The sequence below is a fragment of the Anopheles gambiae genome, chromosome 3, assembly GCF_943734735.2.
Source record: "Anopheles gambiae chromosome 3, idAnoGambNW_F1_1, whole genome shotgun sequence".
Classification (NCBI taxonomy): Eukaryota; Metazoa; Arthropoda; class Insecta; order Diptera; family Culicidae; genus Anopheles; species Anopheles gambiae.
The window spans coordinates 33,571,022-33,588,379 of NC_064602.1; the positions used below are offsets into that span (position 1 = coordinate 33,571,022).

The 17,358-nt window shown below is 45.8% G+C and overlaps 1 protein-coding gene across 7 annotated transcripts in view; it reads left to right on the plus strand.

Moving 5' to 3' along the window:
• Positions 1-17,358, plus strand: part of LOC1269252 (probable G-protein coupled receptor Mth-like 1) — a 160,335-nt gene that overhangs the window by 55,658 nt on the left and 87,319 nt on the right. The window lies entirely within an intron of this gene.

Genomic DNA, 17,358 nt, shown 5'->3' on the forward strand with positions numbered 1-17,358 from the left:
CCGGAGCAAAAGAGGCTTCCGAGATGACGAGACAATTCCGGGCCCAGGGTTTCAAGAGTGCAAATGGCATCCGAACCTCGATGCCGAGGTTGGTCTGGATTTTGCTGGGTGTGCTGAAATGCTGAAAAGAGAGAGAAAAAACGGAGGCCAAATGAGTCGAATAATTATCACCCCGGATAGCGTTGCAAGCGCGCGTTATGCCGGCAGGCCCTGAAGTGACGCTGGGTGCAAACGTGAAGCCGTGGGGCCCGAGACCGAGAAGTGTCATTGCGGTTGTCTGATGTCATTCGTACGTGACTTTTTAGTGTTTATATTTTCATTCCGAATGCAGGGGAAGAGTGTGTCCTGGATGTGCATCCTGACAGGAAGAAAGGAATGAGTGGAATAAAAAAAAAAGACACTGAAAAGCCCCCCCGTCACAGGAACCTTCATCCAGTGCCAGTGGCTTCTTTCGACTCTTCTCCCGGGCGCCTCGGGATTCGTGCAAACAGTTGCAGAAAAACCTTGGCAGAAATTCTGCTCTATTCATTCGGTTGACAGTGGTTAAGGTTTAATGGTACCGGTGCAATGGAAATGTGAAGGTCTTTCGGGCTTGCATTAAAAGCCTACCGAAGCGACTATGCGGCGGCTTGTACATCCTGGCGTTTGCCTTCGCCCCGCTTGTTCAAATACTTGAACAAAATAAATGAATAACTTCCTGCGCTATGGGGAGGTACAAGGAACGAAAATCCCAAGCCTGGGGAAGATTGTTTACTGCTGACATACGCATTCCATTTCTTGCATACCCATGGCGTTTGCGTATTTGCTCTGTTTGCTCAAGGATAAGAGGAGGGGTTTTGCCAACATCTGCTCTCGGGTATGTGCTCTCTGTGTCTGTATCCCTCGCAAGGGGACTTGTGGCAAATTTTGCAAATAATATACACAGAAGTCGGGTCTTTTCATATGCAAATGCGTGCGTGCAGTAGAAAAGGGTCTTTGGGAGGATGCATTTAGTGAATTAGGTTTTTAATTATTTAGCTTAAATTGCTCGTGAAGAGTGGCCTGACGTACAGCGAGAGAGAGAGAGAGAGGAATTACCCGTAATAGTCGTCACAATTTGCCACAGATTGGAAATGTAATTTCAAAAGAAAACATCTGTCCACATGTCGTCATCCTGCACTGTTGACAGCAGTTTCATGCGGTGGAGGTATCTACCAAGAAGTGAAAAGGGTCAATTGCAGGTAATGTACCCTGAAATCTGATCTACCGACATGAACATGGACAAGTCCGGCTTTTCGGTTTCAATAACGACCAGATTACATGTTTCCTGAGACGGTCAATTTTGTGTCTGGCATTTCTTCCGATCGAAATCACTGTCTTGTTCACTTGAGGGGGGTAACACGATCACGTGCGCTGACCGATCGCTCTCTCGCCCCAAACCCCGTGGCCTAACCAGCATCGGATTCCAAGAAGTCCTTGAAGGTTGCGAGGAGAAATTGATTCATTTCTCGGCAGGCAGCCCTACCAGCACTTTGCAACCGTACACCGTTAAAGAGTTCGTGACGTTTAATCTTTGCTTGGCGAAGCGAAATAAATCCACTTCTCAATTTACCTTGACCAGCAGCGAAGATCCGTGTAACGTGCCCTAACTCACCGTTCTTCTTCTCTTGTTTCATTACAGGTAAGCGCTACAAACGATTCTGACATTTGGGTAGAGGTCGCTGAGGAATCCCCTCTGGAGAGGAGGAGGAGGTATGATAATGATGAAGGTTTGCTCCCGCACAGTTCGTGATCAGAGATCCGGGGTGTCATAATCATTAACCGTGGTCGTGGCTAATCTTCTTCATCATCCGCGGCCGTTTGCGGAATCTTCACGCGGTCAGAAGCATTTGCGCGCATGTTGTGCCTCAAGGTTGTGGCACGAGTGAAAGTTTGGCGCATCTCACGACGAGAAGTTGAGACAGCGTCATGTCCGACAGCGAAGATGGGTGCAAAAAGCCCGGGATAAGTATTGTTCTTCTGCCTGCTCCCTTCTTTGTGTCGATGAGTTTCACTTTTTTGCAGGCGTTGGTAGAAAGAAATGTCCCCGCGGGGAGGGTTTTGCCCGTATCCGGATGAATTGAGTCCGGTCGTGAGTCGATCGCGCCAAAAAGCAGGTCAATGCCAAATGGAATGAATCAGTGAGGGAAGGGAAAAAAGGTGCATGACGCTTGCTTGCTGACGTTTCGTGTGCGTTTCTGAGAAGGACCTGCCGGATGTTTGGCGGATTTTTTTGGTGGTCTGACAGTGCGACTGTGAAATGTCTGCTGTCAAATCCAAGAGAGTGCAAATCGATCGGCTTCTTCCCCGCAAAATAGCGACAAATGAGCAAATGTTTAAATTTGACATTTTAATGACAGCTGATTCCCCACAGAACAGACCTACCGGCAGTTGCGGTGTGCAATAATGATGTTTGCTTTTGGAATGTGGCAGCCATGTTTTATGCTGACAGTAAATTCTTTCGACGTGGATTTTGTTGTTGTTGATTGCCTTCTCCGAAAGAATCGTCTCCGACGGAAGCTGACGTGTGGAATTGAATTTGACAGATTCGTGTCGTTCCAAACACACCAGCCGACAGTTCTGTGAGGGACTAATTAATCAACACCCAACACCCCCGGGGAAAGGGTACGGGGTCGCCCGAGAATCTTGTTTTGGTTTACTATTTTTAGAGAGGTTATGAATGCTAATGACCCTCTCTGTAAGGGGTTTGTAAGGGTTCCCAAACCCAGGTAACTGATACCGGGATACGCTCCCTGAAGGGGACAGGAGTTGGGCGAAAGTGATAATCTTTTGTACAGAAAGCTAAGCTCTAGCTAAGAAGGAAGCCTACTCGAGTGCTGGAGGAAGTAAATTTGAAACTCCAGTGCGCTCTCCACAGAAACCCCTTTCGCTTTCATATTCTTGCACTGCTGTTCTCCATCTTTTCGCTCACCAAAAAAAGAAGGGGGTTTCACGCGTAACGTGAGATGACTGCTGAAGACTTCCCCATGCTCCTTTTGGGCAGCAGTCTTTCGGGCGGTCTTTTGGGGCGGTAGGCGAAGAAGTCTTGGAGAGGAATGTTTTGAGATGAACATTTTATTGACACCTTTTTACTCACGTCTCACTTTCACGTTCGGGGCGAGCAGCCGGATGATGATGATGGTTCGGGCACAGATGAAGATGATGATGTTGGGATGTAACGTTACGAAGGTTAGTAAATAAGTTATTTATACACGGCAGCGGTGAAGATAGTAGTGCTGCACTAGAAATTAAGTTTTGAAATGTGTCACAATATTATGCGCACTGGTTGGTTGGTTGGTTGCGGTGTGCGTGGGGACATTAAAAAGTTTGGGTTAAGGTTTATAGCCTCGGTCTCGGTTACGTGAAATTAAATTTTAAATGATGCCGCAAACATTCCAACAACAGACGTTGGTTGCTTCTCAATGGTTCTGAAAAGCAGCAAGGCAAGTGGGGTGGTACGCTTTGGAGTGCGTTTGGCTTCCATTTTCACACCATTGAGTGGATTGATTTTTGTGGACGATTATTTTTGGGACGCAAAGCAAAAAGAAACAAATGCATAGCTCAAGTGTGGCTGCTGCTGCAACATTTCCAAGCCGCTTGCAGTCGTAAACGAGCAACTTTTAATACTTCTTTTCAATTACTCAAGTCAAGTGTGTGTGGAGAAGGTTGGGCCGTGCCGATCGCACGAGATGCATTTCCTGCTGCTCGGATGTCATAAAACTTTTCCAGACACTACTGCTGGAAGGCATTCTGGAAGGAATGTGTTTGGCTCCACAACATTGTTTATAATTGATTCTTTCGACTTTGAAACTGCGTAAAAGGGTTCGTTGAAGACTTCCCCGAGGTTTGTGGTTTGTTAAGAATGCTGTTGTTTTTTCTTCAGCAAATTAAAAGTATGTATATTTGTTTTCCTCTGAATCCACTCCCTTAGTAGAGGGTGAAAAAAACGACAAATTTCCATCAGAACGGTGCTCCAATCTTTGGTCTGCGCTCTCTGGTGCGTACACCAGGCAGCGCTATAAATAAACCATAAAACAAGGATTCACAAGTACGTGTAAATAAAGTTTAATTGCGCCACGGATGAACTCTCTGTATCTCTCTCTCAATCTCTCTCTCCCCCTCTCTGTCTCCTTAGTTCCCTCCATCCAAGCCAAAGTCTCCTAGACATTCTAACGGGGTGTAGCACACAATTTTTCCCACTTTCGCGTATGTGAAACAAGAACAAACAAAAAATGGATTTACGAGAATGTGTTCCAAAAGATAAATTTAAATGCGCGTGTGACAGTGGCAGACACACGAGGCAAAAAAAACAACATACCAGTCACACATGCAATGAGGCTTGGAAAGAGAAAAAGCATGATGATAGATTGTGTTTGGGTGCAAATGCCGAAGGAAAATTCCCCGTTGAAGCAGGATCTCTCATACAAATTTCTCCCCAATGAAGGTTTTGGTTTACCCCAATTAGTCGCTGCATCGCGTGAAAGGGCCGGGACTCCGGGGGTTTCCGAAAATTTCTCATTAAGATTTACGATAATATGCATCATTTTTCGACCTGGCCTGCAATTTTCATCTGTATTTTTTTGTGTGTGGTTCCGGAGTGTGATGGAGTTATCTTCCTGCTTATATGCTGCGTGTTCAAAGGTGGTCTGTGGCAATTAGTCCTCTTGAGAATGCAACCGACGACCAGCGTCTGCGCCTATTCTCAAGTTGTTTATGTATGTAGCGCCCTAACATATTCTACACCTCTTCCACGCTGGAAGCTGTATGGAGGAGCCTGGGTGGGCACAGTGTTCCGGTGCTCTTGCGTCGCTAGAAGCGATTGTTTATGTTTGCATGCACGATGTTGTTGTTTTTCGCTTTCACTTTCAGCAGAGCGTACATAGGGAAAGATAGGTCTGCTGAACTTGGGTCCCTCTGTGTTATTTGGTTCTGGATATCGATTTGAATTCTGGGAGTGAGATGACGCTGCGTCACCATGCAGCACAGCACAGCGCAGTCATTAATAAATAATGTGAAATTATAAAATGTACAAATAAACATCGCTGCCATGTGTGGTTTCGAGCGAGGGAAGAGTGCTGGAGTCTGGAGAGAAAGACGCAGTCGAAAACAGACGCTCGGAGTTGGAAGAATTGTGGAACAGTGTTGTCCATATTTTTGGATTTTTAGGGAAATTCGGTATTCAACATTGAAAAATTCATAATTCGACTTCTTGTCGAGTTAGTCCCTCAAATCTGATAGAAGTAATAGCTTCTTACCTTAAACATGAATTTATGTGATGATTCTACACTTAATAATGGATAAAAACTCCCTCCTACTTCCTCAAACTGTTTGTCACACCCTGTAAATCTGAAACACCGCTTGAACCATTACTGTCTCATGGCTTCCGTAGATAAATGGCAAGCAAAAGTGAGAGCCCTAAGCCCTCCCCCCTCCATAGAACCGTGCAGTGCAACTTCTGTCGCTACCAAACAATATCACAGCCAACTAGCTCAAGCAAAAGAGCATAGGACGGCAGCGGCCAACAGTGTGTAGTGGTAGATCCATTCTTCTCGGCCTACTTTACCGCCTGCGATCGCACTTTTGCGCGGCGAAGTGGGCCTGCACGTGAGGCAGATCTTGTTTACCGACCTCTTCTCGCTCGGCAGTCGGTTCTTGGCTACGGCCGGCCACAAAAATAATGAACTTAATTAAAAGTCGACGAGATTGTAAATTGCGCCACCATTTTGCGTGACACCCACACACGCGCGCGCGCACTCGTTCGGTCCCCCATGTTTGGCCGTTTGTGCGGTTTGGCCGCCCCTTTAGGCAAACGTTCCTTTTTACCGTATTTTGCGGAAAGGATTGTGAGGTGGAGGTGGTTTTTTTCATCTGTTTATCTCAACCACTCGGTAAGGTATAGAACAAAACTCCCCGTACCGCGCAACGAAAGATTAGTTTAATTTAAAGTTCCAGATAGAGACGATGCGCGCGCGACACACCACTCGATTAAAGGGCTGGCAAGGACAGGCAAAAGCAAGCGATAGAGAGAATGAAGTTTTTCCAAGCATGCGGGAGGGAGGGGGGGGGGGAATTAATGGCTAGATTATAAATTAAACACCGCTCTGTTTTCCACCGGCAGTTCTTCGGCGTGGGCCGCAGCTTCCGGACATCGTACGGTTGCGATTGCATTAATCCGACCTTGGCGTTTTTCGAGAGATTGGAAAAGGGGAAAAAATTATGGCTTCTTTCTTACTGTTTCCACCACAACGACGACCACACCACACCGCGATAGCCATTGAACTATTTCCAATTCCAGCACATTGCATCGTTATGTTTCTCGACACCCCATTAGTGTCGTGGCCGTGGTGGAATGTACGGTCTTGGCATTGGCCTTCTGCTAGCCCTCACCGTTCCGTTTGATGTGTTGCGCCAATGTTTAGGGTCAATGTTGGGGATGTTCGGATGCCCCCTCTAGCCGACACAGGGTCGGAAGGGTAGTAGGAAGGTGAGTGCCGGTGAAATTTGTGATACGTCTTCAGGGGGAAAAACACCCGGAAAGGTCATTTTCTAACAAGCGTAGTTTCGAGCTTGTTTACATTGGGGAATTTATTTAGTGAAACGAAATTGTTGTAAATGCACTTCTCCCCACTCTTACACAAGTAGTGTGTGTAATATTTTATGCTCAAGATTACATTTATGAGGTAAATCACATCCGGTTATTTTCCCATGTTTCTTCTTCCCCCGCCGCCTTTTTGTCCGTATGCCTTGGTTCATCGTCTACTGGAAGCTGTCATAAATAATGACAGCAGCCTGTTGCCCGAACCATCTGAAACATCGTTTGTTGTTTATTTATTTACCTTGGGTTTTTGAACATCTTGGATTAAGGCGGGGCGTAAATGGCTAAGGGCAGAAAACTAGGGAAACACACAAAAAAATGAGAAAACGAAGCGTTTCTTTCAACATTTTTCCTTGATATGTAATTTCATATGCTGCTGAGTGTCTTCAAAAGCCCGGGATCTTCGCTCTCCCTTGTTGTCTTATCGTCAGCAAATTGTCGCATTGTCGACTATACGGGGAGGGGAAAGAGCTTAAGATTGCTCCTGTTACGCGTCAATCGGAAGGGAAGCTTGAGCTCTTTTGCCATTAGCAATACAACAAAAAACGTAGCAAGAACGCCCCGTTGACAGGAAGGAAATGAAAATGAAGCGGAAATTCTATTATTTCAGCTTCAGCGTTAGCAAAACAAAGCTAGAAACGCCATGCCATGCGTCCCGGTGACTCGGTGGGGAGCGCCTTTACCTTGAAGTATCGCCACCGACGTCTGTGAGATGTTAGGTGGTTTGGTGGTGGAAAAATATGTCATTATCTTTAGAATCCGTCTGCACTGGCAGGCAAAAACAAAAATACGAAAGCCACACGCGCTATTTTTCCTCCCTAGGTAGCTAGTTGTGTTATGTTTTCATTCTTGCTCCAGTTGCACTGGCTTTCGGTATTGTCTATCGGTTTGGAGCGTCTGGCAGCTCTAAAGAACAAAGCAAAATACCACCTTCCAGACAAATCCGGGCTGGAAGGACCAAGCAAGCAAGCAACGTAACTGGAGAGCCGAAAAGTGCAATGTTATGGGAGATGAAAATTTAAGCGGCAAGAACCAACGGGCTGGGGATCTTGAAGGGTAGACTTTTGTGAAATTAAATCCTTCCCGCTCAGCTTGAGCTGCACTTGAGGAGGGCAGGAATTTTCATTCTGCGACAGAAGATTAAATATATTCTTCGCTTTTCATCATGATGCTTAGGATGTTTTTATTAAAACTCAAGCAACAGGATCGTGCTGGATGGTTCAATAATGGAAGGGACGGAGCTTTAAAGACATAAGCCTTTCTGCAATGCTGCCATTTTGCTCAAGAAAACTAGGCCAAGAAAATCCTCTAGTGTGTGCTCTAACGGAAAAGGCTTTAAGATCGTTTCTGTCCAGAAAAGTACACAAAACTCCTGATAAAAGGGAAATGCATACGAGTGACACACTTGGCACAACAACAAACATAAGAAGGAAAGGTGCAGTGAAAGTTTTCGGAGCAAACATTTATTGGGTCCCGTTTCCGGCAATGCCAAAACGGATACCGGGGCCAATCAACGAAGCTTGCAACCCGTCCTTTACTGAGGCCAAAAATCAAGGAAATGGCACACAGCACAAAAAAAGAGCGCCAGTCGCCCAAGATAAGCTAGTTTTTCCGGGCTTTATGAGAAGTTTTCCCCGTGAGATCGACGACTGCCTAGGTTCACAATCCTCTTTCCAGGTTTTCTTTTTGTTTGGCTGGGCCAAAGGGAAGGAGGCCTGCTAGCGGAAGAAAAATAAAGTTTTATTGGTCTTCTATCGCTTTTGCGGAAGACCAACAGAAGAAGTAAAGAGTCGAAAAAGTAATGCGGCTTTTTTCTTGTGCGGCGGTGTACGGGTTGGGGATCTCTTCTCTAACGTTTGCATTGTATGCTGTGTGACGTTTGTTTCCATGAAGGGAAGATAATAAATGTTACGCTCCAAGTTTGTTACGCTCTGGTCAAAGGTAGTTGCCAAAGGTACAAGAGGCATAAAAAATGTGAAACTAGTTTTGTGCTCACAAAACTTCCACCCGGAGCTGGTGGCAAAGATTTACGGGAAAAGAAAAAGCAAATTGTATTTGCGACAGTTATCTTAAGGTTAAGTGGTGACGTAAAAACAGGAACAGCTTTTAAGAGACAATGTGTCAAGCATAGGTTAGTAATAGCTAAAACTAACTTCAAACTATTTCAGCAAGATTCGTTTTTGTCTATTTTGTCCAACCTTTGTTTGGAAGTTATTGTTGCTTTCTGTTGAAAGTTTTTTATGAATATATCTAGCAAACTAGATATTTTTTCGAATAAAAGTCAAGTCAGTCTCAAACAGCTCAGAGTTGAGAGTGACATTAGCCAGAAACTTTAAACTGCAGATATTTCCAGGAGAACTGAAAACAAGTTTGAATTTTTCTGACCAGATAAGACCAGATAAGACCGGAGTAAGATTCTATATTCTAGGGTCCTAATCCTAACAATCCCTAAAAGAATATGTTCAGTTTTTGGCAAAACTCCAAAATTTTTAGTAGAAATCTTTACAAGGAAGAGAATTTTATTATTCTTCAAAATGAAATTAATCCAACAAAGAAAAAAACGTTGAGATCATGTGTATTTTTCGTTGCGCTACTGTTGAAAATTCTTTCTCCTTGAGCAATCAAAACCATTGCTCGTCTACTGAAGAAGACGAAACCACTCGTGTCACGATCGGTTTGTATAAAAATCTCACAAACGAAGTTGGCCCTGATGTTTGTGTGTTACAGTTTTCTTCCCTGTTCCCTTTTCCTTCCCTTTGGGTAAATCGGTCAAACCTTCTCTGGCCGGCTTTCGTAGTAGTTGTCTTTGCCTCTACTGGGTCAGAGGAGGAAACCCCTTACTGAAGGGATCTTTTCATGGGGGAGGGATTTCGAGATGCTCACTAATTGGGTCATAGATCAAGGGGCTCTAGATATTCGTGCGATTGTCGTGACGATGAGCTGCGGAGGGTGGTACGATGTGTGTAACCGACCTACGGTGTTTTAGATAGCTGCTTCGGAATAAATCAACCGCTCTTGGTTTTTTTGAAGATCATCTTTGATCGTGTTTTTCTTATGCCATTTACGAAAGGTAAAAGGGTGATACACGTGAGAATTTCGTTGCCGTTGAATTTTAATCAAACGGTTGACTCTTTCTGCTTGAAATGGTTGTAGAGCATTAAAATAAGGTTTTGATTTATCGAGTCAACGAAATGAATGTTTTGCAAAACTACACACTACAACTGCGCGCGTGTGTGTATTTTTATCCTTAGAGCAAACAGTCTAGACACTGTTCGCCGCTCTGCAACGTCTATTTGCTGCCATCTTTCAACAGCAACTCTTCAAACGGTTTTTGATCGTCACGCGTGTAGGACGGGAATGGGAATTTATCACATTCCTGACTAAAATGTTGTGGCCCGGGCCCGGGGACGGAGCATGTGCTAAATGTTTTCACCTCACTCAACGCGCGCCTCAAAACACGCTCCACTCGAGGAGTGTGCCAATCTTGACCAGGGCGGGGGAAAAGGACGGCTCCGTCAACAGATCTGTCGTCGAGCTGGGGACCGAGTCGTCCGGTTGATTTTCCCCTAAATCAAACTGAAACAGTAAATTGATTCAATTACCTATCCAGCCCCGTCTAGAGTGGAAACTTTCAACAGGCTTTCCACACGAGGGCCACCTTCCGTGTTATCCCCCGTATTTCCCGTCCGTGATGTATCGTTCAGTGCTATAGTATAGTGCTCTAGAAAAAAAAATCTTTCCCATACTACTCTTGCCTAGAGAACATACGGCACAAAACGGTTCTAATTTTGGAGCAAATTTAATGGAGCTGAGGTTTTGGAGATCTCGGGGTGTTTGGAGATCTCTGTGTGAGTCGGAACTTTCCAACCAGCTTACACGTATGGACCAGCTGGCCGACGAAGATGGGACCAATTCCGGAAGAGAATAATTTGTTTGTATTGTCATTGGTCCCGGATGGTCTCTCTCTTTCGAAAGCTATTAGAACATTGGGTTAACTTCACGCCGTGTAAAAACAGATACCGTTCGTCCGTTCGTTCCCTTTAAATGAACAGTCTGAACAAACTGTTTTTTTGTTGTTGGTCCTTGTGTGCATTATTCTCCTCATGATTGGGAGGGAAAAAACAAGAAAGAACCCACATTGTGTGGTGCTTTTGTTCTAAAGGTCCCCGAGGAAAAATGTCGCATCTCGCCCAGACTACGCTCATGGACATGTTATTCACCCTTACCCACAAGGACGTGTTTCCTGCTCCGCCCTGCCGTGCGCTCCCGAGATGAGAAGTTTCGAACACTGACCGTGATACGATGGAATTTGTACCCTATTTCCGGTGCTTTGAAAGCTTCCCAGGTTCTTCCACTCTTACTCGTGACTTCTGGACATCCTTGTCGTACGAGCAAAAGGGGGAACATATTTTCGTCGCAACTGTAATGAATTTAATTTGGGTCTACTTCCTGGTCTACGTTCGTGCAATTCTCTCTCTGCTCCCTCTGCTCTCACTCTCTCCTTTGGAGTTGTCCATGTTGTCAGGAAATAGGTTTCACGGGGTTCTTCTTTTTTGGAGACTAGAGTGGCTTATACTTGTGGTCCTATCATTAGGTATTGGAAGACTAAAGTTCGTAAGGAGCCTGGGATGGGTGAAGCCTGGTAAAATTTATGAAATTCAATTTACTAACACCAGGATCCGGTGTGTGTGACTACTCGGGCTCACTGCGCCTGGAGTGCAGTTACTTCACCGTATGAAGTTACTTACCCATCTCTGGACACACAGTCTGCTGTCGAGGCTTTTGATGATTTAGTACGGTTCCGGAACTGTATCGTTACAAATCCCAGCAGGCGCTCCCCGGTCGGTCGGTCGGTCGGTTGGACGGTTCGTGCTGTTGTAGGTGGGTGGTCATTTTCCGGAGGTCCGGAAATCGGCAAAAAATTAATGACCGTCTCCACCATGAAAAATGTATTTCCGAAGTCGGCTTGGTCGAGGGAAATCGATAGTTTGTGTCTTCTACCGGCTGGATTGGGGCATCGGCGAATTGGTAGCAGCAGTTTTCTTTAATGACCAGAGCATATAATGGGTCAATTTGATTAGACATAATTTGAAGGCATTATTTTATGATCGGTTTTTTGCGTTTAAAATTACACGCTTTCCCTTGCGCTTGATAATATTTCTCCTGTAAACGTACGCACTAAATCACGCGTATGATGAGAGCGCATTACTTTGGACGTGGCCATCACCTGCGATTTACTGTCGTGTTTCAAAACGGACTGATCACCATGAACTTAATTTTTCATCCGCCCCAAACGCGTGCAAGTCATCGCCGAAACGCTCTCTTTCAGCAGGCACCAAGATCATCAATTACACGGCCGGCAGGCAGGTTAATTTACAGACGGGAGAAACAACTTCCATCCTCGACTTCGACTACTGGCGGGTCCGTTGATTCAACGCCCATGCCTGTTGCTCAGTAGGTGTGTTACGCAGCTCTCCCTCCCGCAGGTCGTCCAGGTCTCACCGTCTTGACCGGCATTGAATTGTGTACTATTTTGGTCATCGCCCATGATCGTCGCGCAATAAAACGAACGCAGCGGTGTAACCTGCAGAGCGTCGCGCGCGCTTCTCAATCTTTTTATGGTATCGTGTCGCCCTGCCCAAAAAAAAAACGTTGGCAGCATATTATGTGAACGATTTTTATTTGCCATTTATAACGCACAGCAACTGCCACCAAAGGCCGAGCAATACCGATGGGTCGGCCCCCAGTAGCAGTTTGTCAACGGATTACAGTGAAGAGAAATTTGCACAAAAAGAAGGTTTTCTGTGCAGCGATATTCTCAAGCCGTTACACAAACAAACGCACAAACAACGTGCTAGAAAAACTGCCGTCATTAAATTGGAGACGTATTGGGGTGTATTTTTGTAACGTCTTTTCTTTTAGCCACACCGTTACTAGAGAAACACTCCATCGTACAAAAAAGTTGGTGAGATCGTTGGGAAAGGTGTTTGCTTCTCTCTTCGCTCCTCCTTTCAGACATGGCTTCAAGATAAATACGACTACCGCCCAGTGAAAAGTTGAACGCAACAACACATCAACAGTCGGAACACCATCGCGGGGAGTTTCTTTTGTGATTTTCCGCAGCGCTCCATAATAATGGTTCCGGTGGCAAGCGATTCTTCGCCGACAGTTTTCGACAGAATCTCCCGGATACGATCGAGATTGAGCGTTGAGGTTTTTTTGTATGTCACTTCACAAAAAGTGCGGCTTCTTTTCCCCTTTCTGCTCGAATTGCAGCTCGCGGTGAAAAGGGTTCGTTTGCCCCGATCGCGTACGGCCCTTTCGAATTTCCTCGACCACCTTAATTAACTCACCGAGCGGAAATGTAGAATTTACGATTCTTCACGGAAATTGCGACCCGGCTGCGAAGAACCGACGATCGCTGGAGCTGGAAGAAAGCAACAAACACGAATCGAGACCAGCGAGCTGACGAGATCGGGAAGAGGGAGAGAGCAAACATTGATTTTTTCACATTAAAATTGTACAACAACATCATCGTCGGGATTGCGATCCGGTAGCGATCATGCTGCTGCTGCTGCTGCTGTTGAGTCCACGTCCCAATGGTCATGATGCTTTGTGTGGGTGCAGGGGAAAAGGGGAGGCCGGTGGTGAAAGTAAGACAGCCAGATTACAACCGAGCGATTGGAAAAATATCTAAGATCACCCGCAGGAATGGAGTGGATGTTCTTCTGTATGTGTTTGTGTGCTCCGTGATCTTGCTCTCACGAGCGCGCGCGCCGGCTCGTTGTAGTGGCGGAAATGGAAAACCTCATCTGATAAGCCTTCCTTTGCCCTTAGTTTTCAAGCTGGAAAAAGAAAATCGTTAACTGTCGTAGAAAAGGGTATGAGTTCAAAGCGTTTCTCACCTTCTTAAAATCTCGGCGAGCGCTCGACTTGACACAGTTTTGTGCAGCAGCGGTGGCATTTTTAACGTGCAAAAATACACCCGACGTGATCTGATGCTTGTCTAATGATGGTACAGTGTCTGGGACAGAAATGGTTTGCGAGAAAACGGATAATGACCACCACCAGACACAAAGCGTTTTCTCTCGATTAACACACTTTTTGCCCCGTTGTTGTCAAGGAAAGTGAAGATGCGTTAAGGTAAGGTAAGATCATGTCTTTAGAGGTTCACAAAAAGAGGAGTGTATTATTTTGTGATAATTATGAATTCTTGTTGAGGAGTATTGTTGGAGATGAAGTTGTGAGAATGAGGAATGCAAGTTAAGTACTATGTTTAAAGCCTACAATTATAGTCTCAAAAGCTGTTTTTAGTGGAATGGTTGGAATTGCAATTATGGAAATTCGACTGAGAAATAGAACACATCAAAAATTCATCCATTTTACCTGTCATCGAAATCGTAAACAAATGTTCTCTTTCCAATGGATTCCACAATGCTCTGGATCCACCTAGATTCCAACTTTAACGTCACATACACATATCATACCGCCAAAATTGGGCCACACTTAACGCCCAGCTCACGAACGCGGACTTTGGCTTGGGTCATGGAAACGCTACGTTTCAGCTGGCGTACCATGTAGGCCCATATACGCTGGCCCACTGCATGCCGGGCATAATTCACGTACATCGACACCTGCCAGCATTCTTGTTCACAGTGCGCGAGAACAGGGAAGGAAAACGCAGCAGCAAATGGTGATTCCGTGCGCGCAAAACTGGGCACGATTGGTAAATTCCAAAATAAACAGCACCGTGCGCTAATGGTCGCAGAAGCCGTAGTAGTAATTAAGTGTGGGGGATAGAAAGACCCACAGCGATCAGGGTGAGCACGGTGGAACGAGACGAGATAAGACGAGCGCGCAATCCCTGGGCAGAAAGTGCAAACCGTTATAAAATAAATTCTACGCTAAATACCATAAATTACAATGCAAATTTATTCCGCGAGGTCTTGCGTCGGAGCTCCTGTCGTCAGCGGTTTACAAGACTACACCGCGTGCTTACCTTTCTCGCGCACTACCACGGGTATTGGGTAAAAGTCCGGAAGCGTCTGACACACTGTCTGAAGTCTGTCCCAATCGGGTGAGGGGGAACTGATCGACCAGTGACGATGTGCAATGATGCACGTGGAATCTGCACCTCTCAACAACGCCTCAACGCCACATTTGGGATGATAATTTTTTCAAATGAATTCACCTTAATTGCTTATCACCGAGTGCCAGTGTGCCCACCAAGCGTCTAGCGATTCAAACGGTGGACGCGAGTTATCGTCTTTCGCTTCCCTGTCAGCTTTCTTTTGGCTCCAGTTCCACCGACAATGGCGACGTGTGGCGAACAAGGGTGATCAGTTTTCAGCAGCCGACAGTGGTAACTCGTGCTACTGGTGAGTGTGGTGTTCCCGCTGCTCCCGGATGGATGGGAAGTCTTCATTATCATATGCCCCCAAGGCGTACAGTCGGACGCACACCATGCCTTCCAGAGAAATAGATCATCACGCGCACACTGCGGTCGTTCTACGGCTCCACACAGAGGGCGAGTTCTTTGGTTTTCGAATTCGATTCTAACGGTTCAGAGCTACGCTCCATCTCTCTCTCTCACTCTGTGGTTTCTTCCGTCTTCTGATGTGCGCGTGTACACCCAGGCAGGCCGCAGGCTACTTAGCATAAAGTGAGTTTGCACGATTTACAATGAGTCGGTCTGTATGTGTGTCTGTGTGGATTAGCTGCTTCCTAGGTAGTAGCAGTAGGCGTGTTGCGATCGAATAGGGGAAGAAAACACAAAAAGATCTGTTCTGGAATAAAGCCAGAAGCTAGAATCAATGGGCGTACGGAGCGTACAGTACAGAGAGCGCGTGTAGTACCAGCAACTAGCGTTTATTAATCGCCCGCGGTAATCAAGGCTAAAGATTGAGAAACCGTTAGCAGCACTGCTGATGATGATGTTACTCTTCTCTGTTACACACAGGTTGCAGGTTCTAGGCAAGAACATCGCTACTGGTGAGAGTGGGTCTGCGTGACTCTGTGACGAATGTGTCGACTCTTCCCGTTCGAATGGCGTCGAAGAATCCGTTTAGCACGCCCGTCGATACATTGTTGATATAATTGGAGGTTATGTTTTCTTCGATAGTCGATCGATCCTCAGCAAAAGTTCTCGAGTCGGTGTAATCGCAACTTTGACACGGTTGTCATCGTTGAAGTATGCGATTGTCAGAACAGGGCTGACGTAACGGTAATTTCTACAGTTCGAGGGGTTAGTTCAATGTATTAAGCACCCACTAATAGATTTGCTGCTAATGAGTTACTTCCTTACGACGAGCGGTTTTGAGGTTATATGCCATAATATATTCATACGTTTTATTGCTCCTTGTTTTGGGTTCGTTTTGTTGGTTTGGTCGCTTTCTTTTCGGCACGCAAATAACAGAAGCTAATTAATTTCAATCACCTTCTTCAAATAATTGGTCACTTCTTTCCGAAGTTCGTATATTGACTTTTCTAATTATGGAGTCATTTCTCCTTCCTTTTCTACACTTTATCAGCGCATAAATCAGCCTCAAGTGGCGCGTTTTCTTATGATTGATGTAATACACTGCCGGACGTTTTCACACCTTCGGTCGTGCACAAACGCCTGCCCCGCCCGGTGTGTATGTTTATTTTGATTCTCGCGTGCCACCGTTAAGCTCTGCTGCTGTTTGTCTTTCCCTCTTTGCGGGGCCTATTAGTATGGCATAATTTAAAGCAATACTCGAGCGCGTGACCGAAAAGCCATCGCCTGTTTATGCTGCTGGCCCCACTTGGGGGCAGTTACGGCAGCAAAAGGTGAAAACAATTGAAGTGTATTAGCCTAGCCCTCCTCCTTCTAGACGTTGACTTTCGGGGAGGATGCGAGGTCATTGAAACGTTGATTGAAGCCAGTAGTGTACCTGCCCCGAAAAGGGAGATCTTACAGCCAACGGGGTTGTAAGGTTAGGATGATTATGACGTTTGATTGTGTGTTGGTTTGCTCGTTTCTCTAACTGCTCGAAACACACTGAGAGGTGTCAAAGGAGTTGCACCAAGACGCATGTACGCCTCACATGTACTTCAACAGCTGCGGGGCGGTGATCGAGCAGGTCACTCGCGTAACAGATGAAACCCTTCAACGTCGAGTGAGATCAAAGTGGACAGAGAGCGCACTGTGTTGCGTAATGTAAATTACAAGTGATCATACACATCACACACACAGTCCAAGCGTACGTACTCCTCGCGTGGTTTCGATGCAATCGAATAGATATTCCGCCGCGGTTAGGGCATGGTCCGCGCACGGTACGCATAGAAACACTCGTCAATCAGAAATTGTCAATATTAATTACAACCGACCGGCCTGGTGCGATCTATCCGGTGATCTAACGGCGGTCTTGATGATTAATGAGATTTAATTACAGCACTGAGCGACTCGCGCGCACCCGTTTCCACTTCATTCGATTTGCAGTGTGCGAGTTTGCGAGTCATTTTCAGGAGAAAAAAAAGAAATCATCCAGTGTTGTATGTCACGAAGGGAGGAAGGTAGTACGCCAAAGGTCGCAAAGGTGTTTGCGTCGCGACCATTTTTCCATAATCTAAATTGTTCTTTTATGACGCAGCGCAGCGGAAAGGGCTCGATTGTAGTGCACCACGCTCCTGGGTGGAGCTTAATATTAGTTCCCATTTCCGGACCTTCCATTGAAGGTGGAATGACATCATGGCAGCATGGCTACTCATGGTAGTTAGCGTAA